The 22,745-nt window shown below is 41.5% G+C and overlaps 5 non-coding genes across 5 annotated transcripts; all 5 read left to right on the top strand.

The window, feature by feature from the left end:
* Positions 1 to 14,230: 14,230 nt before the first annotated feature.
* Positions 14,231 to 14,394, top strand: LOC111946900. The gene has a single exon (XR_002872713.1). It is a non-coding gene; the product is annotated as a U1 spliceosomal RNA (small nuclear RNA).
* An 861-nt stretch (positions 14,395 to 15,255) lies between these two features.
* LOC111946901 lies at positions 15,256 to 15,419 on the top strand. The gene has a single exon (XR_002872714.1). It is a non-coding gene; the product is annotated as a U1 spliceosomal RNA (small nuclear RNA).
* An 861-nt stretch (positions 15,420 to 16,280) lies between these two features.
* Positions 16,281 to 16,444, top strand: LOC111946902. Its single transcript, XR_002872715.1, has one exon. It is a non-coding gene; the product is annotated as a U1 spliceosomal RNA (small nuclear RNA).
* An 859-nt stretch (positions 16,445 to 17,303) lies between these two features.
* Positions 17,304 to 17,467, top strand: LOC111946884. The gene has a single exon (XR_002872697.1). It is a non-coding gene; the product is annotated as a U1 spliceosomal RNA (small nuclear RNA).
* An 861-nt stretch (positions 17,468 to 18,328) lies between these two features.
* LOC111946885 lies at positions 18,329 to 18,492 on the top strand. Its single transcript, XR_002872698.1, has one exon. It is a non-coding gene; the product is annotated as a U1 spliceosomal RNA (small nuclear RNA).
* The last annotated feature ends 4,253 nt before the right edge of the window (positions 18,493 to 22,745 follow it).

Raw genomic sequence — 22,745 nt, forward strand, 5'->3', positions numbered from 1 at the left:
GAGGGTGATAAGACCACATATGGATGTTGGAAAATTAAACTTTTTACTTTGATCTAACTTAATTATTTGCTTCAGTTAAGATAAATCATTTTTTGTTAGGTCAACTTAAAAATAACACGTAGTTTCAGACAGTTATTTTGCTTTCATTCAAATTAATTCAATTAAGTAGGTGTAACGTTGGTGCTGCTGTTAGATCGGCACCGCAAAGGATTCTGGGATATCATTCCCTTTGCCTGTCTGGACGGATTTGGGTTTAAGTGTGGGTTTTTGACAAAATGTGTTTAGTTGTTTAACTGTTTTACTGTGTTTTTCCGAGTTATTTTGTCCTACTAAGCTTACGTCTCTGCACCATAAGTGAGAGTGAGGGAGAGGATGATGAGTTTATATAGCACACCTACCTTCTCTGAATGTAATCATAATGGTGGAGAATTCTTTAATGAGTTTTTGCTCTCCATGCATTTTTTTTCCCCGTCCTTTTAACTTTTATAAAAATGAGCATATCTGCCGGCTCAAACGTAGACCTATGAGAGTTCAAGAATCATAATTATTTAAGATGGAAAAACTTTAATTGAATTGGAGTAATGTAACATTTAGTTAGATAAATATGTAAATTTGAGTTGTATAAACAATTATTGAGTTTTATAGACGTAAGAAATGAGGTTGAATAAATTTAACTCAATTACTTATTACCAATAGAAGTAATTCATTTAAGTTGGCAAAATTGGATAAGTTATATATATATGCGTCACAAGGAAAATGGAAACAAGATCAGAAACTCGTGTGTTTACTTTGTCTGTTCTTCTCCTACAAGCAGAAACTCTTTCTTTTAATGATGCAGCCGTGTTACTTTTTGATGAACGTATAATCTTCATAGCTATCATTAAAATCTCAGACTCCGTCTCACTGGAGTATAGCGCCTCTTTCTTTTTTTGTCCACGCGTTTCCATGGTGACTCCAGAAATCGGCGATCCATTGAGAATGTCTTTATGTACATGCCGCGCACGTGCATTAACCCAGGGTTACCAAGTCAAGAGTAATTACGCCAACTCATATCCGGTCTTCTGGAACCGACACACCCCGAGTAAGCAAGTTCAGGCGGATTTCAGCCAGAGTTCAGGCTTAAAGTCAGGTTAGTTTCAACATGCTTCCTGGAATACACCCCAGGAATGATCCAAACTGCAAATATTGGTCGGTCATCCTGAAGTGGGGAGGTGGAGCCAAAACATCAAACTGTATATGGGAGCTGGACTGAGTGACCCCCCCCCCCCCCCAAGAAGCCAAAATCCCATGGACTTCTAAACAAACAGCTGTTACTCTGTCATTCTAGTGGTCAGAATAACCATTCTGGGTCTGATAACTTTTTCTTTAACATGTTCAACAATCCAAAGTTTTTTTTCATGATACGTTTTCTGTAGTGTAAGTTGTTCAAGTTACAAACTAACCAATCAGATACCTCTGTGAAAGTATGTGTGAAACAAATGATTGACAGATTCTCCCAAGTAGTAGTGGTAGGGGTGTGGCTTTTTAACAAGCTCAGTCACGATTGGCAAGAATGGTTTCCATAGAAACATTGACTCAGATTGAGTCAGACCATTTTCTTTGCATGTCGCGAATTTCCTCGGAGCCGGAGGTAAGCCATCTTCAATGGGTGACGTCTGGGGATGGGTACCGAGCCCCGGTACTGAACGAGCCCCGGGGCAACATTCTTTAAGACCGCAGTATCGTTAAGATCTGACCTCAACGGTTCTACTAACGGTACTGTAGAAGTCACATTTTTTTTGTGTCCCACAAAATATAAGCGTCATCTGCCATATTTAACCCACCAAGTCAGTCAATTTTTCGTTACTTAATGATGATATTAATTTTGCTATTCTGGCTGAAGAGGAGAGATCTGTCTGGCTATTTGTGTGCACAGGGGGCGGGGCTGTTATTTAGACAGCATGCGGCTTGCGCGTAAAATGAATTAAATCTGCACCAGAGCGCCACGACAATCATGTCAACCTGCTGCTATGATGACCGTATTTAGCGCTCTCTGTGTAGAACACACTGGAGGGGCGTGGGAAAAAAACGACTCGCTGCTGCAGAGGATATGAACAGGTGAACAGGGGGGTATTCCAGGAAGCATGTTTAAACTAGCCTGACTTTAACCCTGAACTCTGGCTGAAATCCGCCTGAACTTGCTTACTCTGGGTATGTCGGTTCCAAAAGACCGAATATGAGTTGGCGTAATTACGCTAGACTTGGTAACCTTGGGTTAATGCGGGTGCACAGCATGTACATAAAGACATTCTCAATGGATCGCCGATTTCTGGAGTCACCATGGAAACGCGTGGAGAAAAAAAGAAAGCGCTATACTTTAGTGAGACGGAGTCTGAGATTAATGACGGTGTATGAAGATTATACGTCCATCAAAAAAGTAATACGGCTGCATCATCAAAACAAGGAGTTTCTGCTTGTAGTAGAAGAACAGACAAAGTAAACGCACGAGTTTCTGATCTTGTTTCCACTTTCCTTGTGACGCATATATATATAACTTATCCAATTTTGCCAACTTAAATGAATTACTTCTATTGGTAACAAATAATTTAGTTACAGTTATTCAACCTAATTTCTTATAAAACTCAATAATTGTTCATACAACACAAATTTACGTATTAATCTAACTAAATGTCACATTACTCCATTAATCTTTTTTCCATCTTAATTACTTAAATTTCTTGAACTCTCATATGTCTACGTCTGAGCCGGCAGATGTGTTCATTTTTATAACAATAAAAAGAATGGGGAAAAAATGCACGGAGCGCAAAAATTCTTTAAAAAATTTCCATCATTGTCATTACAATATGAGCTTGTAGGGGTGCTATAAAAACTCATCATCCTCTCCTTCACTCTCACTCATGGTGCAGAGACGTAAGCATAGTAGGACAAAATAACTCGGAAAAACACAGTAAAACAGCTAAACAACTAAACACATTTGGTCAAAAACCCACACTTAAACCCAAATCCGTCCAGACAGGCAAAAGGAATGATATCCCACAATCCCTTGCGGTGCCGATCTAACAGCAGCACCAAAGTTACACCTACTTAATTGAATTAATTTGAATGAAAGGAAAATAATTGTCTGAAAACTACGTGTTATTTTTAAGTTGACCTAACAAAAAAAATGATTTATCTTAACTGAAGCAAATAATTAAGTTAGATCAAAGTGAAAAAGTTTATCTTTCCAACATCCATACGTGGTCTTATCACCCTCTCATGGTGGAAAAAGTATTATCTGAGCTTCTTCATCCACTAAATCATCTTCAAATGGACACGCCATGCTGCTTCACCTCTCTGTAAACAAACTAACCTTCAACTAAACCTGCTCCAGACCAGGGGCCTGTTTCACAAAGGAGGTTCAACCAACTCTGAGGTCAAACCTGAACTCTGAGTTGGTCAATCGAGAGATTGACAACTCTGAGTTTTCAGTTTCAGAGCAGCTGATCCGCGTTAGATCAATCAACTCTGAGTGGACTGATTCGGAGGTGAGCGTGCGCACCGCGTCTATAAGAAGCCATTATCAATGGAGCGCAGATATCACGAGTCACCATGGCAACCGTGAAAACAAAGAGGTCTGCGTATTTTTTGCCAGCTGAACTTGACGTGCTGCTGCAGAGTTACAGTGAATATGAGCACATATTCCAGAAGAAAAGCAACACCGCTGCATCTGCAAAACAGAGACAGTTAGCGTGGAAAACATAGCTGCTCAAGTTAATGCCTAAGTTTGCATTTAAATCATTGTTATAAATATTGACTGTAATAACTTTTTAAATAGCGTAAGGTGTGAAATAAAAAATGGTGATATTTAGGTGTACTTTTGAAGTGTTATTCCTGGTGTAAATGCATGAAATGCTGCATAGTGTACAGAACCAATCTGGGGGAAAAATGCATTTAACGTCGGTAATGTTTAGAGGACTTTTTTGTTAACCTTCCCCTCTAGCAAACGTTGGTCATTTTAATATTAATACATGCAATTGTGTTTTTAAAAGTGAACTTTTGTCTACTGTTGAACCTTTCGCTGCGCAAAGACTTCCTTCTTTTCTCTCGTCTTTCCGACCGTGCGTGGTCAAAAGCGCAGGGGAGATTTCCTTCAGGGCTGAAGGGAATTCTCCTTCGGGGTTCACTTCCCGTTGGAAACCCTCAACCTCCAGAGCGGAATAAGAATGACTCCAAAACAGTTATTCTGGGAATGACACCTTCTCCGTCCTCCTCATCCGTGCTCACCCCACCCCCCCCCATCTGCACCTGCAATCGCCCCTCCCCTTGTCCCTCGTGGATTGCACCCCGCTCAGCACACACACGCTGCAACACTACCCCTGTATTCATCAAGTGGTATAGGTTTATATGGGATTAAGAAAGTAAGCAGTGCTAGAAAATTGTGTTTCCAAAAAGTAATTGTTACATTAATCTAATTCAATGTCCCTGATTTCATTTTCATGTAGATGCAATACTGCAGGAATTAAAAGAAACATGGCAGCAGCTAAAAATGAAGTATAAAAACATAATTCAATCAGGTCAAATGTGAGCATGTCATGGATGTAGGCTTTGTTGACAATATTTGACATATGAAACATCTACATAGCAAGACCTAATGTTGTTTTCATTTTGTATATGTAATTGACTGCAACGAAAAACGGTAACGCTCAAACAAAAACGTATGGGGAAATGACAAAACATCGAGTCGAGGTCTCAAAATCCTCGTACGACGTAAATGTAATTCTCTACGAATTAATGCAGCCTCCTCGTCTATTGGGTCCTCCAAAAAAGGACAAGCCATTCTTGTCACTTAGATCGCGTGACGGAAATGTGGGCAATGAAGGTTGAAGCCAAATATAGTGCTTCGTCTTTAAAAAGGGGAGGGGACCGGCAAAAACTTCGAGTTTGGAGAATAAAACCTGCTCCCGACCAGGTTAGGTTCACAGCATAAGTAACCATGGATACTGACTCCGAGTAAAAGTTAACTCTCTTTCAGAAACGGGTTTGACTTACTCTGCTTTCTCTGGTTTGACAAACCTCCGATTCTGAAACGGAAAACCCAGGGTTTCCCTGATTTCCGGGTTTATGAACTCAGAGTTTACACTTAACCTCCTTTGTGAAACAGGCCCCAGGTTATGTTCAGAGCATGAGTTGCTATGGTAACTTGACATACCCTGAGACATACCTCCATTTCTGGAACCGAAAGCTGAGGGTATCAACTTCCTTAGCCTCAAACTTACCATGGGAGCTAGCATAACCTGCTTTCTGGAATATCCCCCTGGTAGAGAGGCGGGGGAGGGGCTTTGGCTTCAAACTCTGTCAGATAGAAACACGGGCGTCAGATTTAGACGCAGCTTTCACTGCAGGAATAAAGCAGAGACTTTCTCTGGGATGATTTTATGAAACTTAAACATTCATTTAATTTGTTTTATATTTACATCATGACAGCATTATTTCAAAACATTGTTGATTATTTTTCTTCAAATAACTTTTCTTCATGTATCTTACTTTTCAAGTTGGAAAAATATATAAAGTAAAATGCTTTGTTAAAAAAACAATGTTGTTGCATAATGACGAAATAAAATACTTTATGTTCTTAATTTTTTATTTAATTATTTATTTTTTGTCCTCAAAAAGTTTCAATAAGAGTATCGCTAAAATACCAGACCGATAAGCAGTATGAATAAGAGTAGTCGTACCGTTAAAACTTTGACGATAACCATCCCTAGTGACGTCACACTCACTCACGGTCTCCAGTTCTCTGCCACAGTCAACGACAAAACCAGGCCTGATGTCTCTGAAAAGTCCAGCCTTGATGTTAAACTGAACAGATTTACCCATGAAAATCTACTTTTGCAAAGCTGCACATGAGAAATTATTTTACTCGTTCATGAAAAAATTGAGCATTTCCCCTATGAAACTTATTTCATGTGCGTTTAGGTTTTTTCCTATCTGAGGGGCCCAGTGTGAATAACAGTTGGTGGTCTTTACTTTTTCTTTACTTTCAGGAAGTTTTGAAGTTTGCGCTGAGCACTGTGACATCAGTGAAATCGTCATTGTCTTTGCTTGTCATCACCTGAGGAAAACCCCCCAGTGTGAGGTCATTTAGGTACAAAATTAGGATTTGCAGAAGAGCTTGATTCTGTTTTGGGCGTGGTGTCCGAAAGCCCGGCAGATTTTGAGTCACTTCTTCATGTAAGTCATAGATGGACAATCCTTTCCTCTGTGCTTTCAAGGCCATGCACACCTTTCAAGCCTTCAAACAACTTCATCTGCACGTTCACTAACTTCCTTCAGACGGCAGCTATGCAGGCTGGGGCCATGGTGCAGGATCCCCAGAGACGTAGAGGAGTGGAGCTGGGGGTGAGGTCAAGGGTGAAAGAGTTTCCAGATGTAGATGCAGTTTCTGCCTCAGATGCAAGTTCCTCATCATCTCCTGCACGTGGTCATGAATGCCTGCAGAACAGAGAGGTCACTTCCTGTAATGACAGCCATAAAACGAGACTTGAAGACTTGATTAAAGGTTTGAGGGAGTTTAGGTTCAGGCTTTGTCTCAGATTAGTTTGGGTAAGGGTTAAAAGTCCAGGCATCCAGGAAGTGGATGTGCAGTTGAACAAATCAACTTCTCTCCTTTAGAAGGTCATTGTTTGGAGAAAATTTGTTAGCATAAATTACAGTTGATTTTACTTCAACCAGAAAATTGCTGAGGGGAAATGCATGTGGCTGTTTTAGGAGCTCATTTTGGTTTGTTTTCTGTTTCCTAACTAGTCACATCTGCACCTTCTTCAAAGGTTATGGAGTTGCGTTTCAGTTCCTTCAGCTGATGGTACCGCACAGCTGCTTCAGCTCTCTCCTTCTGATGAAGACGTTGATTCCAGCTTCGGTTTATTTGCCTACTTAATGAACCATGGTCCAAAGGGGCGGAGCTCAGGAATGAGGACCTGAAAGAGTGAGTGCACAACAGTCCTGGGACGACTGTGAGGAAAAGTCAATATTTGTGCACATGCACAGCATAGATCCGTTTGTGTGAGTGTGTAAATGCGTGTGTCTGTGTGGACCTCCAGAGGAGCACCACTCAGTCCCTGTGCCCCCCCCAGCTAATTGCTCCCATATTTGTGGGCCTGTGGTCTGGGCTTTCTGCTGGACCTGCTCTGTGAAAGCCATCGCTCTGTTTTAATGAGTGGTGAAAACAGATGACAAAGGCAAGAAAGATCCTTGACATTTTCTTCCTGAACCCCAGCCGGAGCGAAAGTGTTGATGATTTATGCTCAAACCTGCAGCAGTGTGTGTGTGTGTGTGTGGGGGGGGGTACTGTCAGCTCCCACACCCACAGATTCACTTATGCTCCAAACTGGATAAACAGACCATCTGATCAAAGACAAAAGAAAACGGAAAGGCACTCTTACTGATGAAAACTGCACACAAAAACCATGATGATGCAACAACAGATGCTGCAGAAGCTTCTGCTCCACACAATCTTTTTCACGCAACATATTTCTTCTGCACCTGATTCACGATCGGAATAAAGACAATATTCAGAAATACAGTTTTAGCTTACATTTTTTTACATATGTCCTGCGTTATCAGAAAAATGCCAGAAAAACATAACCTAAACAATTTACCTTCCCAAACTTGACCAATAATCTGGAAAGATCAAATGTTCCAGTTCTTTGAAGACCACTCAGCTTTTTTGTGTGTGTATGTATATATAATACAATATAATAAAATATGACATAATTCAATATATTATAATATAATTCAATATATTATAATATAGTACATTATATTATATTATATTATATTATATTATATTATATTATATTATATTATATTATATTATATTATATTATATTATATTATATTATATAATTTAAAAAGTGAAATGTCTCTCTCTTTACACACACACACACATATATATATATGTCAAACTGGATACACATATAACAAAATATATAACAATATATTTATGTTTTGTTTTGGTACTAAAACGTCAAATTCCTCTTAAACTATCTCACACGCATTGTACATACATTTTCCAATATTCAATTGAAATGTGATCTGTTCTCCTTGGCGTTTTCTTTTTTTTTTTTCTCTCTCCTATATTTTGTTCCCTGGTCTACTCCTTCAACTAGTCCTGCTTTTCTCACCTGTTGTCACCATTAACTGTAAATGAGAACTGGACTGAGTGACCCCCTCCCCTCACATTCCAAATAGGAAGTACCCACTGGTTCCAAGAAGCCAAAATCCCTAGATTTGACCACCATTAAGGGAATAGAGAAATAAACAGCTATTACTCAGTCATTGGGTCAGAAGAAACATTCTTGATTTGATGCATTTTTCTAACATCTGCTTCAGCTAAGATTATTAAAAATCTTTTTTTTTGTTAAGTCAGTTTAAAAATAACACGTAGTTTTCAGTCAGTTATTTTGCTTTCATTCAAATAATTCAATTAAGTAGGTGTAACTTTGGTGCTGCTGTTAGATCGGCACCGCAAGGGGTTGTGGGATACCATTCCCTCTGCCTGTCTGGACGGATTTGGGTTTAAGTGTGGGTTTTTGACCAAATGTGTTTAGTTGTTTAGCTGTTCTACTGTGTTTCAACAATGATGGAAAATTCCTAAATGACTAATCGCACTAAGCACACACTCTTTTGTTCTTTTTATTGTTATAAAAATGAGTATATCTGCCGGCTCAAACTTAGACATATGAGAGTTCAAGAATTTTAATTCATTACGATGGAAAAAAGATTACTTGAATTGGAGTAATATGACATTTATTTAAATAAATATGTAAATTTGAGTTGTATAAAAAATATTGATTTTTATAGGCGTAAGAAATTAAGTTGATTAAATTTAACTCAATTACTTGTTACCAATAGAAGTAATTCATTTAAGTTGGCAAAATTGGATAAGTTATATACTGCTACAGGAAGAAGCTGGAGCAGCGCCTGGAACAGAACAACATCCGTGATGTGTGGAGGGGTCTGAAACACATCTCAGGACATGCTGAGGCTGGAAATGGTCGACAGGTCACAGGTGACCAAGCCTGGGCAAATGAACTGAACCTGTTCTTCAACAGATTTGATTCTGCCCAGCCCCCAGTCTCCACCCACTCGGCCCCCTTTTCAGACCTTTCCAGCTCAGGCGTCTCCTCCCAGCTGCAGCTGTTACCACCTCGGCACCAAACAGTCCACTCTCCCCTTCTTCCAACAGAAGCAAAGGGACCCCCCCAACGACTCACAGCACCAGACCAGCCACCGCCCACCCATCCTCCAACCCCCCTCTGCCTCACCCCGAATCAGGTTAGGATGGAGTTAAGGAGAACAAAGGCCAGGAAGGCAACAGGCCCTGACAGCATCACCTCCAGGCTCCTCAGGGAGTGTGCAGACCAGCTCTGTGTGGTGATGCTGTTCATGTTTAATATGAGCCTCAGACTGGAGAAGGTACCAGTCCTCTGGAGGACTTCCTGCCTGGTTCCGGTTCCAAAGGTACCTCGTCCTACGGAACCGAACCACTTCAGACCTGTCGCCTTGACTTCCCACCTGATGAAGGCTATGGAGAGGATCATCCTCAGCCATCTCCGCACTCAGGTGAGCTCAGCACTGGACCCGCTGCAGTTTGCATATCGACCAGGCATCGGGGTGGATGACGCCATCATCTACCTGCAGCATCGGGCCCTGTCTCACCTGGAGGCCCCTGGGAGCACTGTGAGAGTCATGTTTTTTGATTTCTCCAGTGCTTTCAACACAATTCAGCCATCACTGCTGAGGAGGAAGCTGGAGGTTGCAGGTGTGGACCAACATCTGGTTGCTTGGACCATTAACTACCTCACAGACAGGCCACAGTTTGTGAGGCTGCGTGACTCTGTGTCTGATGTGGTGGTCTGCAGCACGGGGGCACCTCAAGGGACTGTGCTCTCCCCATTCCTGTTTACCCTGTACACATCAGACTTCACCTACGACTCCCACCACTGTCATCTGCAGAAGTTCTCAGATGACAGTGCCATTGTGGGCTGTGTATCAGGGGGGGATGAGCAGGAGGACAGGGGGGTCATCTCCGACTTTGTTAGCTGGTGTGAAGTTAACCACCTGCTGCTTAACACCAGTAAGACAAAGGAGCTGATACTGGACTTCAAGAGGTCCTCACCATCACAGTCACCGGTGAACATCGAGGGTTCAGACATTGAGGTCGTGGACACATTTAAATATCTGGGTGTTCACCTGAACAACAGACTGGACTGGTCCAACAACACGGATGCTCTGTACAGGAGGGGCCAGAGTCACCTTCACCTGCTGAGGAGACTGAGGTCCTTTGGCGTGTGCAGACAGCTGCTGAGGACCTTTTACGACACTGTGGTGGCCTCAGTGGTCCTTTATGGAGTTGTGTGCTGGGCGGGGGGCAGTGCAGGCAGAGACTTGAAGAGGCTTAACAAACTGGTTAGGAAGGCCGGCTCTGTCCTGGGCTGCACACTTGAGTCCATGGAGGAGGTGGTGGACAGGAAGATGTTGGATAAGCTGACATCCATCATGGATAACCCCTCCCACCCCCTGCACCAAACTGTAGAGGCGCTGACCAGGGGCCTGTTTCAGAAAGGAGGTTCAACCAACTCTGAGGTTAAACTTGAACTCTGAGTTGGCCAATCGAGAGATTAAAAACTCTGAGTTTTCTGTTTCAGAGAAGCTGATCGGAGTTAGGTCAATCAACTCTGAGTGGACTGATTCAGAGGTAAGCGTGCGCACCGCGACTATAAGAAGCCATTATCAATGGAGCGCAGATATTACGAGTCACCATGGCAACCGTGGAAAAAAAGAGGTCTACGTATTTTTCGCCAGCTGAACTTGACGTGCTGCTGCAGAGTTACAGTGAATATGAGCACATATTCCAGAAGAAAAGCAACACCGCTGCATCTGCAAAACAGAGACAGTTAGCGTGGAAAACATAGCTGCTCAAGTTAATGCCTAAGTTTGCATTGAAATCATTGTTATAAAATATTGGCTGTAATAACTTTCTAAATAGCGTAAGGAGTGAAATAAAAAATGGTGATATTTAGGAGTACATTTGAAGTGTTATTCCTGGTGTAATTGCATGAAATGCTGCATAGTGTACAGAACCAATCTGGGGGGAAAATGCTTTTAACGTCGGTAATGTTTAGAGGACTTTTTTGTTAACCTTCCCCTCTTGCAAATGTTGGTCAGTTTAATGTTAATACATTCAATTGTGTTTTTAAAAGTGAACTCTTGTCTACCCTTGTATTGATCAAGTGGTATAGGTTTATATGGGATTAAGAAATAAGCAGTACTAGCAAATTGTGTTTCCTAAAAGTAATTGTTACATTAATCTAATTCAATGTCCCTGATTTCATTTTCATGTAGATGCAATCCTGCAGGAATTAAAAGAACATGGCAGCAGCTAAAACTGAAGTATAAAAACATAATTCAATCAGGTCAAATTTGAGCATGTCATGGATTTAGGCTTTGTTGACAATATTTGACATATGAAACATCTACATAGCAATACATATCTAATGTTGTTTTCATTTTATATATGTAATTGACTGCTACCAAAAACGGTAACGCTCAAACAAAAACGTATGGGGAAATGACAAAAAATCGAGTCTAGGTCTCAAAATCCTCGTACGACGTAAATGTAATTCTCTACGAATTAATGCAGCCCCCTCGTCTATTGGGTCCTCCAAAAAAGGACAAGCCATTCTTGTCTCTGTGTGACGGAAATTTGGGCAATGAAGGTTGAAGCAAAAAATACTGCTTCGTCTTTAAAAAGGGGAAGGGACCGGCAGAAACCTTGAGTTTAGAGAATAAAACCTGCTCCCGACCAGGTTAGGTTCACAGCGTTAGTAACCATGGACACTGACTCCGAGTATAAGTTACCTCTCTTTCAGAAACGGGTTTGACTTACTCTGTTTGCTCTGGTTTAACAAACCTCCCATTCTGAAACGGAAAACCCAGGGTTTCCCTGATTTCAGGGTTAACGCACTCAGAGTTTACACTTAACCTCCTTTCTGAAACAGGCCCCAGCTCCTTCAGCACAAGACTGTTGCACCCTCAGTGTAAGAAGGAGCGCTACCGCAGGTCATTCCTCCCCACAGCCATCAGACTGTACAACACCGTGTCAAAGTGACACTCCACGGTCCCAGGGGTGTTTTTCTGTTTAGTCATTGATTCATTTACTTTTGTTGTAGTTGTTGTTTTTCATTTTTAAATTGTTTTTTGTTCCTGAACAGTTGTTTGTTTTTGTTTTTGGTGTAAACCTCATTAGTTATTTCTGTATTTTGAAATAATTTGTAATGTTTTTTTACAGTTTACGTGTTTTGCAGACCACATGTTTTTTACACTTTTGCAGCTGTATTTATTTAATATTTAATATTTATTTCTTTATTTATTAAGAATCTCATTTTTGATAATAATTTTCATGATAATTTTAGTCATATTTTTAATTATCTAATATAAATGTCATTTGTGATGTTCTTTATTGATGTTATATTATATAGATTATTTCTGAATGTCGTGTTGCTGCCACAGAAATTAAATTTCCCCATTGTGGGATTAATAAAGTCATCTATCTATCTATCTATCTATCTATCTATCTATCTATCTATCTATCTATCTATCTATCTATCTATCTATCTATCTATCTATCTATCTATCTATCTATCTATCTATCTATCTATCTATCTATCTATCTATCTATCTATCTATCTATCTATCTATCTATCTATATCTATCTAACTATCTATCTATCTATCTATCTATCTATCTATCTATCTATCTCTCTCTCTCTATATATATATATATGCGTCACAAGGAAAATGGAAATAAGATCAGAAACTCGTGCGTTGACTTTGTCTGTTCTTCTACTACAAGCAGAAACTCTTTCTTTTGTTGATGATGCAGCCGTATTACTTTTTTGATGGACGTATAATCTTAATACGCCGTCATTAATCTCCGACTCCGTCTCACTGAAGTGTAGCGCTTTCTTTTTTTCTCCACGCGTTTCCATGGTACTCCGGAAATCGGCGATCCATTGAGAATGTCTTTATGTACTTGACATGCACCCGCATTAACCCAGGGTTACCAAGTCGAGCGTAATTACGCCAACTCATATTCGGTCTTTTGGAACCGACATACCCCGAGTAAGCAAGTTCAGGTGGATTTCAGCCAGAGTTCAGGCTTAAAGTCAGGCTAGTTTAAACATGCTTCCTGGAATACCCCCCAGAGCCCGTCTTTAGGCTACATTGGCTTGATTGCGTCTGACGTTAGCGGCAGAGTCCCTACCTTAAAAGATGGCTGGGCAGGTGCTGGGTATTCCAGGAAGCATGTTTAACCCTTGTGCTATCCTAGGCACTTCCACATTGGGAGTTGGGTCATCTAGACCCACTAGACAGTGCTCTGAACCTTTTTTCTTCAAGGATTTGTGATCTTCACTGGTGTCCATGGATTACATGAAATATTTCCACCTTTATCCACCTTTGTCATGTTAGGGAGAACACGTCAAAGTAAGGATGGGGTCATATAAAATATCACGAGGGTTAAACTAGCTTGACTTGAAGCCTGAACTCTGGCTTAAATCCGCGTGAACTTGCTTACTCACTCGGGGAGTGTGTGCTTAGCCCCCCGCCGTTGTGTGTGGAAAACCACCACAAAATCCTCCCTTGCGTTGGGGATGTGGGTCAACGCATAAGTTTTATCTCTTTCCACAGCAAGTTTGTTTCAACATGAATTTCAATACACGTACTGAACTCAAGACGTCTTGTGTTGAACTGGCAGGCAACTAACATCTTATTATGGGATGCAGTCAAGCGTTTCGTGATTCATTGAGCTGACTCCACATAGATTTGCTTTTCAAAATGAATTTGAATACACGTACTGTCTTTAGTAAGATCCACAGCTGGAAGACAAGTACTCAGCCTTCTGATGACACTGGTGGGTGGGGGTGGGGACCTACGAGCCAATGAATGTTTCTTTTAACAGTAAAAGAAACTGTAAAACGATTCTTTTGCCAGCCATATATTAGTGCTCACAGAAGTAGGTAAACTGTACACAAAATAACAAAAGAAAACACAGGCAGTTTTTTGACATGGCAAGGAGTATTGGTCATGGTTCTGACTGGGGGATTGGGAGAATGCATGGGGCACTGCTAAACCTACTGCCAGAGTCAAGGACTGGGAAAACAGTCGTCCTTGTTTGAACCCAGGAAGACATACTTACCTGGCAGGGGTGACACCATGATCAAGAAGGTGGTTTGCCCAAGGCGAGGCTCTGTCATTGCACCCTGACCGTGCTGACCCTTGTGAATTCCCCAAATGTGGGAATCTCAACTGCATAATTTGTGGTAGTGGGGGACTGCGTCCGCGCTCTCCCCTGTTTACAATGTAAAAGACAAAGATGTCTTAGAACAGTAAAAGCTTCACGTGCATCTTCTGAACGTAAAACGTGAGCAGTTCCAGGTGTGATGCAACAAGCGCTCTCTCTCTCACTCTCTATCCCTATATATAGATATATATATTTATCCCCATTACATTTTGTTGGATCTTGGACAGGACAAGAGCCCGTCTTTAGGCTACATTGGCTTGAATGCGTCTGATGTTAGCGGCAGTGTCCCTACCTTAAAAAGATGGCTGGGCAGGTGCAAAAGACATCAGCCGTTGTGTGTGGAAAACCACCACAAAATCCTCCCTTGAGTTGGGGATGTGGGTCAACGCATAAGTTACATCTCTTTCCACAGCAAGTTTGTTTCAACATGAATTTCAATACACATACTGAACTCAAGACGTCTTGTGTTGCACTGGCAGGCAGCTAACATCTTATTATGGGATGCAGTCAAGCGTTTTGTGATTCATTGAGCTGACTCCACATAGATTTGCTTTTCAACATGAATTTGAATACACGTACTGTCTTTAGTAAGATCCACAGCTGGAAGACAAGTACTCAGCCTTCTGATGACACTGTTGGGTGGGGGTGGGGACCCACGAGCAGATGAATGTTTCTTTTAACAGTAAAAGAAACTGTAAAACGATTCTTTTGCCAGCCATATATTAGGGCTCACAGAAGTAGGTCAACTGTACACAAAATAACAAAAGAAAACACAGGCAGTGTTTTGACATGGCAAGGAGTATTGGTCATGGTTCTGACTGGGGGATTGGGAGAATGCATGGGGCACTGCTAAACCTACTGCCAGAGTCAAGGACTGGGAAAACAGTCGTCCTTGTTTGAACCCAGGAAGACATACTTACCTGGCAGGGGTGACACCATGATCAAGAAGGTGGTTTGCCCAAGGCGAGGCTCTGTCATTGCACCCTGACCGTGCTGACCCTTGTGAATTCCCCAAATGTGGGAATCTCAACTGCATAATTTGTGGTAGTGGGGGACTGCGTCCGCGCTCTCCCCTGTTTACAATGTAAAAGACAAAGATGTGTTAGAACAGTAAAAGCTTCACGTGCATCTTCTGAACGTAAAACGTGAGCAGTTCCAGGTGTGATGCAACAAGCGCTCTCTCTCTCACTCTCTATCCCTATATATAGATATATATATTTATCCCCATTACATTTTGTTGGATCTTGGACAGGACAAGAGCCCGTCTTTAGGCTACATTGGCTCGAATGCGTCTGATGTTAGCGGCAGTGTCCCTACCTTAAAAAGATGGCTGGGCAGGTGCAAAAGACATCAGCCGTTGTGTGTGGAAAACCACCACAAAATCCTCCCTTGAGTTGGGGATGTGGGTCAACGCATAAGTTACATCTCTTTCCACAGCAAGTTTGTTTCAACATGAATTTCAATACACGTACTGAACTCAAGACGTCTTGTGTTGCACTGGCAGGCAGCGAACATCTTATTATGGGATGCAGTCAAGCGTTTCGTGATTCATTGAGCTGACTCCACATAGATTTGCTTTTCAACATGAATTTGAATACACGTACTGTCTTTAGTAAGATCCACAGCTGGAAGACAAGTACTCAGCCTTCTGATGACACTGGTGGGTGGGGGTGGGGACCCACGAGCCAATGAATGTTTCTTTTAACAGTAAAAGAAACTGTAAAACGATTCTTTTGCCAGCCATATATTAGGGCTCACAGAAGTAGGTCAACTGTACACAAAATAACAAAAGAAAACACAGGCAGTGTTTTGACATGGCAAGGAGTATTGGTCATGGTTCTGACTGGGGGATTGGGAGAATGCATGGGGCACTGCTAAACCTACTGCCAGAGTCAAGGACTGGGAAAACAGTCGTCCTTGTTTGAACCCAGGAAGACATACTTACCTGGCAGGGGTGACACCATGATCAAGAAGGTGGTTTGCCCAAGGCGAGGCTCTGTCATTGCACCCTGACCGTGCTGACCCTTGTGAATTCCCCAAATGTGGGAATCTCAACTGCATAATTTGTGGTAGTGGGGGACTGCGTCCGCGCTCTCCCCTGTTTACAATGTAAAAGACAAAGATGTGTTAGAACAGTAAAAGCTTCACGTGCATCTTCTGAACGTAAAACGTGAGCAGTTCCAGGTGTGATGCAACAAGCGCTCTCTCTCACTCTCTATCCCTATATATAGATATATATATTTATCCCCATTACATTTTGTTGGATCTTGGACAGGACAAGAGCCCGTCTTTAGGCTACATTGGCTCGAATGCGTCTGATGTTAGCGGCAGTGTCCCTACCTTAAAAAGATGGCTGGGCAGGTGCAAAAGACATCAGCCGTTGTGTGTGGAAAACCACCACAAAATCCTCCCTTGCGTTGGGGATGTGGGTCAACGCATAAGTTACATCTCTTTCCACAGCAAGTTTGTTTCAACATGAATTTCAATACACGTACTGAACTCAAGACGTCTTGTGTTGCACTGGCAGGCAGCGAACATCTTATTATGGGATGCAGTCAAGCGTTTCGTGATTCATTGAGCTGACTCCACATAGATTTGCTTTTCAACATGAATTTGAATACACGTACTGCCTTTAGTAAGATCCACAGCTGGAAGACAAGTACTCAGCCTTCTGATGACACTGGTGGGTGGGGGTGGGGACCCACGAGCCAATGAATGTTTCTTTTAACAGTAAAAGAAAATGTAAAACGACTCTTTTGCCAGCCATATATTAGGGCTCACAGAAGTAGGTCAACTGTACACAAAATAACAAAAGAAAACACAGGCAGTGTTTTGACATGGCAAGGAGTATTGGTCATGGTTCTGACTGGGGGATTGGGAGAATGCATGGGGCACTGCTAAACCTACTGCCAGAGTCAAGGACTGGGAAAACAGTCGTCCTTGTTTGAACCCAGGAAGACATACTTACCTGGCAGAGGTGACACCATGATCAAGAAGGTGGTTTGCCCAAGGCGAGGCTCTGTCATTGCACCCTGACCGTGCTGACCCTTGTGAATTCCCCAAATGTGGGAATCTCAACTGCATAATTTGTGGTAGTGGGGGACTGCGTCCGCGCTCTCCCCTGTTTACAATGTAAAAGACAAAGATGTGTTAGAACAGTAAAAGCTTCACGTGCATCTTCTGAACGTAAAACGTGAGCAGTTCCAGGTGTGATGCAACAAGCGCTCTCTCTCTCACTCTCTATCCCTATATATAGATATATATATTTATCCCCATTACATTTTGTTGGATCTTGGACAGGACAAGAGCCCGTCTTTAGGCTACATTGGCTCGAATGCGTCTGATGTTAGCGGCAGTGTCCCTACCTTAAAAAGATGGCTGGGCAGGTGCAAAAGACATCAGCCGTTGTGTGTGGAAAACCACCACAAAATCCTCCCTTGAGTTGGGGATGTGGGTCAACGCATAAGTTACATCTCTTTCCACAGCAAGTTTGTTTCAACATGAATTTCAATACACGTACTGAACTCAAGACGTCTTGTGTTGCACTGGCAGGCAGCGAACATCTTATTATGGGATGCAGTCAAGCGTTTCGTGATTCATTGAGCTGACTCCACATAGATTTGCTTTTCAACATGAATTTGAATACACGTACTGCCTTTAGTAAGATCCACAGCTGGAAGACAAGTACTCAGCCTTCTGATGACACTGGTGGGTGGGGGTGGGGACCCACGAGCCAATGAATGTTTCTTTTAACAGTAAAAGAAACTGTAAAACGATTCTTTTGCCAGCCATATATTAGGGCTCACAGAAGTAGGTCAACTGTACACAAAATAACAAAAGAAAACACAGGCAGTGTTTTGACATGGCAAGGAGTATTGGTCATGGTTCTGACTGGGGGATTGGGAGAATGCATGGGGCACTGCTAAACCTACTGCCAGAGTCAAGGACTGGGAAAACAGTCGTCCTTGTTTGAACCCAGGAAGACATACTTACCTGGCAGGGGTGACACCATGATCAAGAAGGTGGTTTGCCCAAGGCGAGGCTCTGTCATTGCACCCTGACCGTGCTGACCCTTGTGAATTCCCCAAATGTGGGAATCTGAATTGCATAATTTGTGGAAGTGGGGGACTGCGTCTGCGCTCTCCCCTGTTTACAATGTAAAAGACAAAGATGTGTTAGAACAGTAAAAGCTTCACGTGCATCTTCTGAACGTAAAACAAGCGCTCTTCTGATGCAACAAGCGCTCTCACTCTCTATCCCTATATATCAGGGGTGGCGAACACGCGGCTCTTGGACAATGAGCGTGCGGCTCTTTGCGTCTCGTCATATTTTCCATATACTGTGCCTCATCTCATAATTTTTTTCCCTCTCAAACCACACTCAAACCATCAGAGGGTATTAAAAATAAATAATTAATAATACAAGTTATTTGGCAGTGTGTGTGTTTGATTCTGCTCCCGACACATATGTGACCGCCAATCATTTGCGCGGGTTACGCCCACTGCCGGAACACATACATAAAGATTTATGTGCATGCTGACCGTTACCCTCATGGTCAAAATGGTAAAGTACACAGATAAACACAGGATGTTTCTGGAAGAACGGGAAGATTCTTACTTTTTACTGAACAGAATGGCAACTCACTATGTTTATCATTATGAGCTTTTGGCAGCAGTAATATTGGTCATGGCAGAAAAGAACAAAACGTATCCCGGAGAAAATGAAAAACTTCCTGATCTGACACAAATTGTCTCCTTTATTAACAAGTTGAAGCTTTTCAAAGTGCACATTCAAAACGGCAATCATCCCACTCTCCTTCTTTGCGGAGCTCACAGCAGAATGCTGCAATTAGAATGAATGAAGCGCAGAACGTGACGCTGCTTGCGCAACTGGACGGAAACGACCACAGATCCCTTTTCTCATGGATCCTTTAATGCAGAGACTGACTCCCTGAGATCCCTGCTGGTCACTGAAGAGGCAGTGAGAGAACCGGAGATAAATGAGCAGAAATCTCTCTGAAAGAAGGCCCTGTTATAATTTAGAGAACAGATATCGGTCCGTTCTGACCGACACTCCAGTGGCGCCTCCAGAAATTTTTCATGGGGGTGGCCGGTAGGGGGCCACATTAAATCTTGGGGTGGCACACAAAACCCATGAGCTAAATTTTTTAAATTCATTCTACTAAACGTAGTAAAACAACCTTTAGAAAACCAACAGAAAGTTAAATGCCTACTGATTTTTTTCTAGAACATTAACTTATAGTTGATACTACTATAAATTCCAGTAGATATCATTAGGCCGGTGTTTTTCAACCATTTTTGAGCCACAACACACTTTAACCTTGAAAGAAATCCCGCGGCAAACCAGCAAAAAAAAATGTAAAAAAAAATTTAGAAAAAAAGGAGAAACTCATAGTATGTATTGATCTACAGTCCCTCTGCAATCTCACATGCATTTTTGTGATAATTGTGGCAGAAAAAGCTGATGTAATAAAAGTTAAGTGAAAAGATTCAAAAACTGTTTGATGTGTGTTCGTTGTTGTTACAAGACGTTAAGAGGATAGACTCATTGTGCGCTGAGACGCTGTCACTTTAACCCAATGCATCATGGGAGATGTAAACAGCCGCTAAACGCAAAAAGACTAGCGTCTCTGAGCTTCATTGTTTTGTTCACTTTTCAAGGTCTGATACCGGATTCTGTGGAAAGCTACACCACTAAAGATGAGCTTTAGCTGGTACTTTTCTTGGAACTGAGCAGGGGGGTATTCCAGAAAGCAGGTTATGCTAGCTCCCACGATAAGTTTGAGGCTAATGAAGTTGATAACCTCAGCATTTGGTTCCAGAAATGGAGGTATGTTTCAGGGTAGGTCAAGTTACCATGGCAACTCATGCTCTGAACATAACCTGGTCTGGAGCAGGTTTAGTTGAAGGTTAGTTTGTTTACAGAGAGGTGAAGCAGCATGGCGTGTCCATTTAAAGATGACTTAGTGGATGAAGAAGCTCAGATAATACTTTTTCCACCATGAGAGGGTGATAAGACCACATATGGATGTTGGAAAGATAAACTTTTTTACTTTGATCTAACTTAATTATTTGCTTCAGTTAAGATAAATCTTTTTTTTTTTGTTAGGTCACCTTAAAAATAACACATAGTTTTCAGACAATTATTCTCCTTTCGTTCAAATTAATTCAATTAAGTAGGTGTAACTTTGGTGCTGCCGTTAGATCGGCACCGCAAGGGATTCTGGGATATCATTCCCTTTGCCTGTCTGGACGGATTTGGGTTTAAGTGTGGTTTTTTTACAAAATGTGTTTAGTTGTATAGCTGTTTTAATGTGTTTCACCGTGTTTTGCCGAGCTATTTTGTCCTACTATGCTTACTTCTCTGCACCATGAGTGAGAGTAAGGGAGAGGATGATGAGTTTATATAGCACCTCTACCAACTTTACATGTTATGATAGTGACGGAATGTTCTTTAATGAATTTTTGCACTCTGTGCATTTTTTTCCGTTCTTTGTTCTTGTTTTATTGTTTTATCTCTCTCATTTCATACACACACTCTCTCTCTCTTCATCTCACTCTTTTCTCTGCCTCTCTCTGACGCACAACTACTCAGTGACGGGCAGTAAGGTTGATGCCGGTGAGAATGTGACTCCTCTGAAGTCAGATTTATGATGATAAAATTGAATATTTAATCGTTTATCCAACAGCATTTAACTGGTAATTCTTTGTGTCTCAACATTCCTCTTTCAATGATACTTAGACCAACAAATACACAAACATCTGGACAGAGCATCCTTCTGGGGCCTGTTTCAGAAAGGAGGTTCAACCAACTCTGAGGTTGAACTTGAACTCTGAGTTGGTCAATCGGGGGATTAACAACTCTGAGTTTTCTGTTTCAGAGAAGCTGATCCGAGTTAGATCAATCAACTCTGAGTGGACTGATTCGGAGGTGAGCGTGAGCACCGCGACTATAAGAAGCCATTATCAATGGAGCGCAGATATCACCAGTCACCATGGCAACAGTAGAAAAAAAGAGGTCTGCGTATTTTTTGCCAGCTGAACTTGACGTGCTGCTGCAGAGTTACAGTGAATATGAGCACATATTCCAGAAGAAAAGCAACACCGCTGCATCTGCAAAACAGAGACAGTTAGCGTGGGAAAACATAGCTGTTCAAGTTAATGCGTAAGTTTGCATTTAAATCATTGTCATAAAATATTGACTGTAATAACTTTCTAAATAGCGTAAGGTGTGAAATAAAAAATGGCTATATTTAGGTGTACTTTTGAAGTGTCATTCCTGGTGTAAATGCATGAAATGCTGCATAGTGTACAGAACCAATCTGGGGGAAAATGCATTTAACGTCGGTAATGTTTAGAGGACTTTTTTGTTAACCTTCCCCTCTTGCAAACGTTGGTCAGTTTAATATTAATACATGCAATTGTGTTTTTAAAAGTGAACTTTTGTCTACTGTTGAACCTTTCGCTGCGCGAAGACTTCTCCTTTCTTTTCTCTCGTCTTTCCGACCGACCGTGGTCAGAAGCGCAGGGGAGATTTCCTTCAGGGCCGAAGGGAATTCTCCTTCGGGGTTCACTTCCCGTTGGAAACCCTCAACCTCCAGAGCGGATTAAGAATGACTCCAAAACAGTTATTCTGGGAATGACACCTTCTCTTTATTTAACTAAGTGCTCCGTCCTCTGAACACACAATATATCCCACGCACACACCTCCGCTCCGTGCTCACCCCCCCCCATCTGCACCTGCACTCGCACCCCGCTCAGCACACACACGCTGCAACACTACTCTTGTATTGATCAAGTGGTATAGGTTTATATGGGATTAAGAAAGTAAGCAGTACTAGCAAATTGTGTTTCCAAAAAGTAATTGTTACATTAATCTAATTCAATGTCCCTGATTTCATTTTCATGTAGATGCAATCCTGCAGGAATTAAAAGAACATGGCAGCATCTAAAAGCGAAAAAAAAATTAATTGAATTGGAGTAATATGACATTTAGTTAGATAAATACGTAAATTTGAGTTGTATAAACAATTATTGAGTTTTATAGACGTAAGAAATTAGGTTGAATAAATTTAACTCAATTTTTTGTTACCAATAGAAGTAATTAATTTAAGTTGGCAAAATTGGATACGTTATATATATATATATATATATATATATATTACACAATGAAAATACAAATAAGATCAGAAACTCGTGCGTTTACTTTGTCTGGTCTTTTTCTACAAGCAGGAACTCTTTCTTTTACTGATGATGCAGCCGTGTTACTTTTTTGATGGACGTATAATTTTCATACGCCGTCATTAAAATCTCAGACTCCGTCTCACTGAAGTACAGCGTTTTCTTTTTTTTCACCACGCGTTTCCATGGTGACTCCAGAAA

Source organism: Oryzias latipes, chromosome 22, assembly GCF_002234675.1.
Source record: "Oryzias latipes chromosome 22, ASM223467v1".
Taxonomy (NCBI): domain Eukaryota; kingdom Metazoa; phylum Chordata; class Actinopteri; order Beloniformes; family Adrianichthyidae; genus Oryzias; species Oryzias latipes.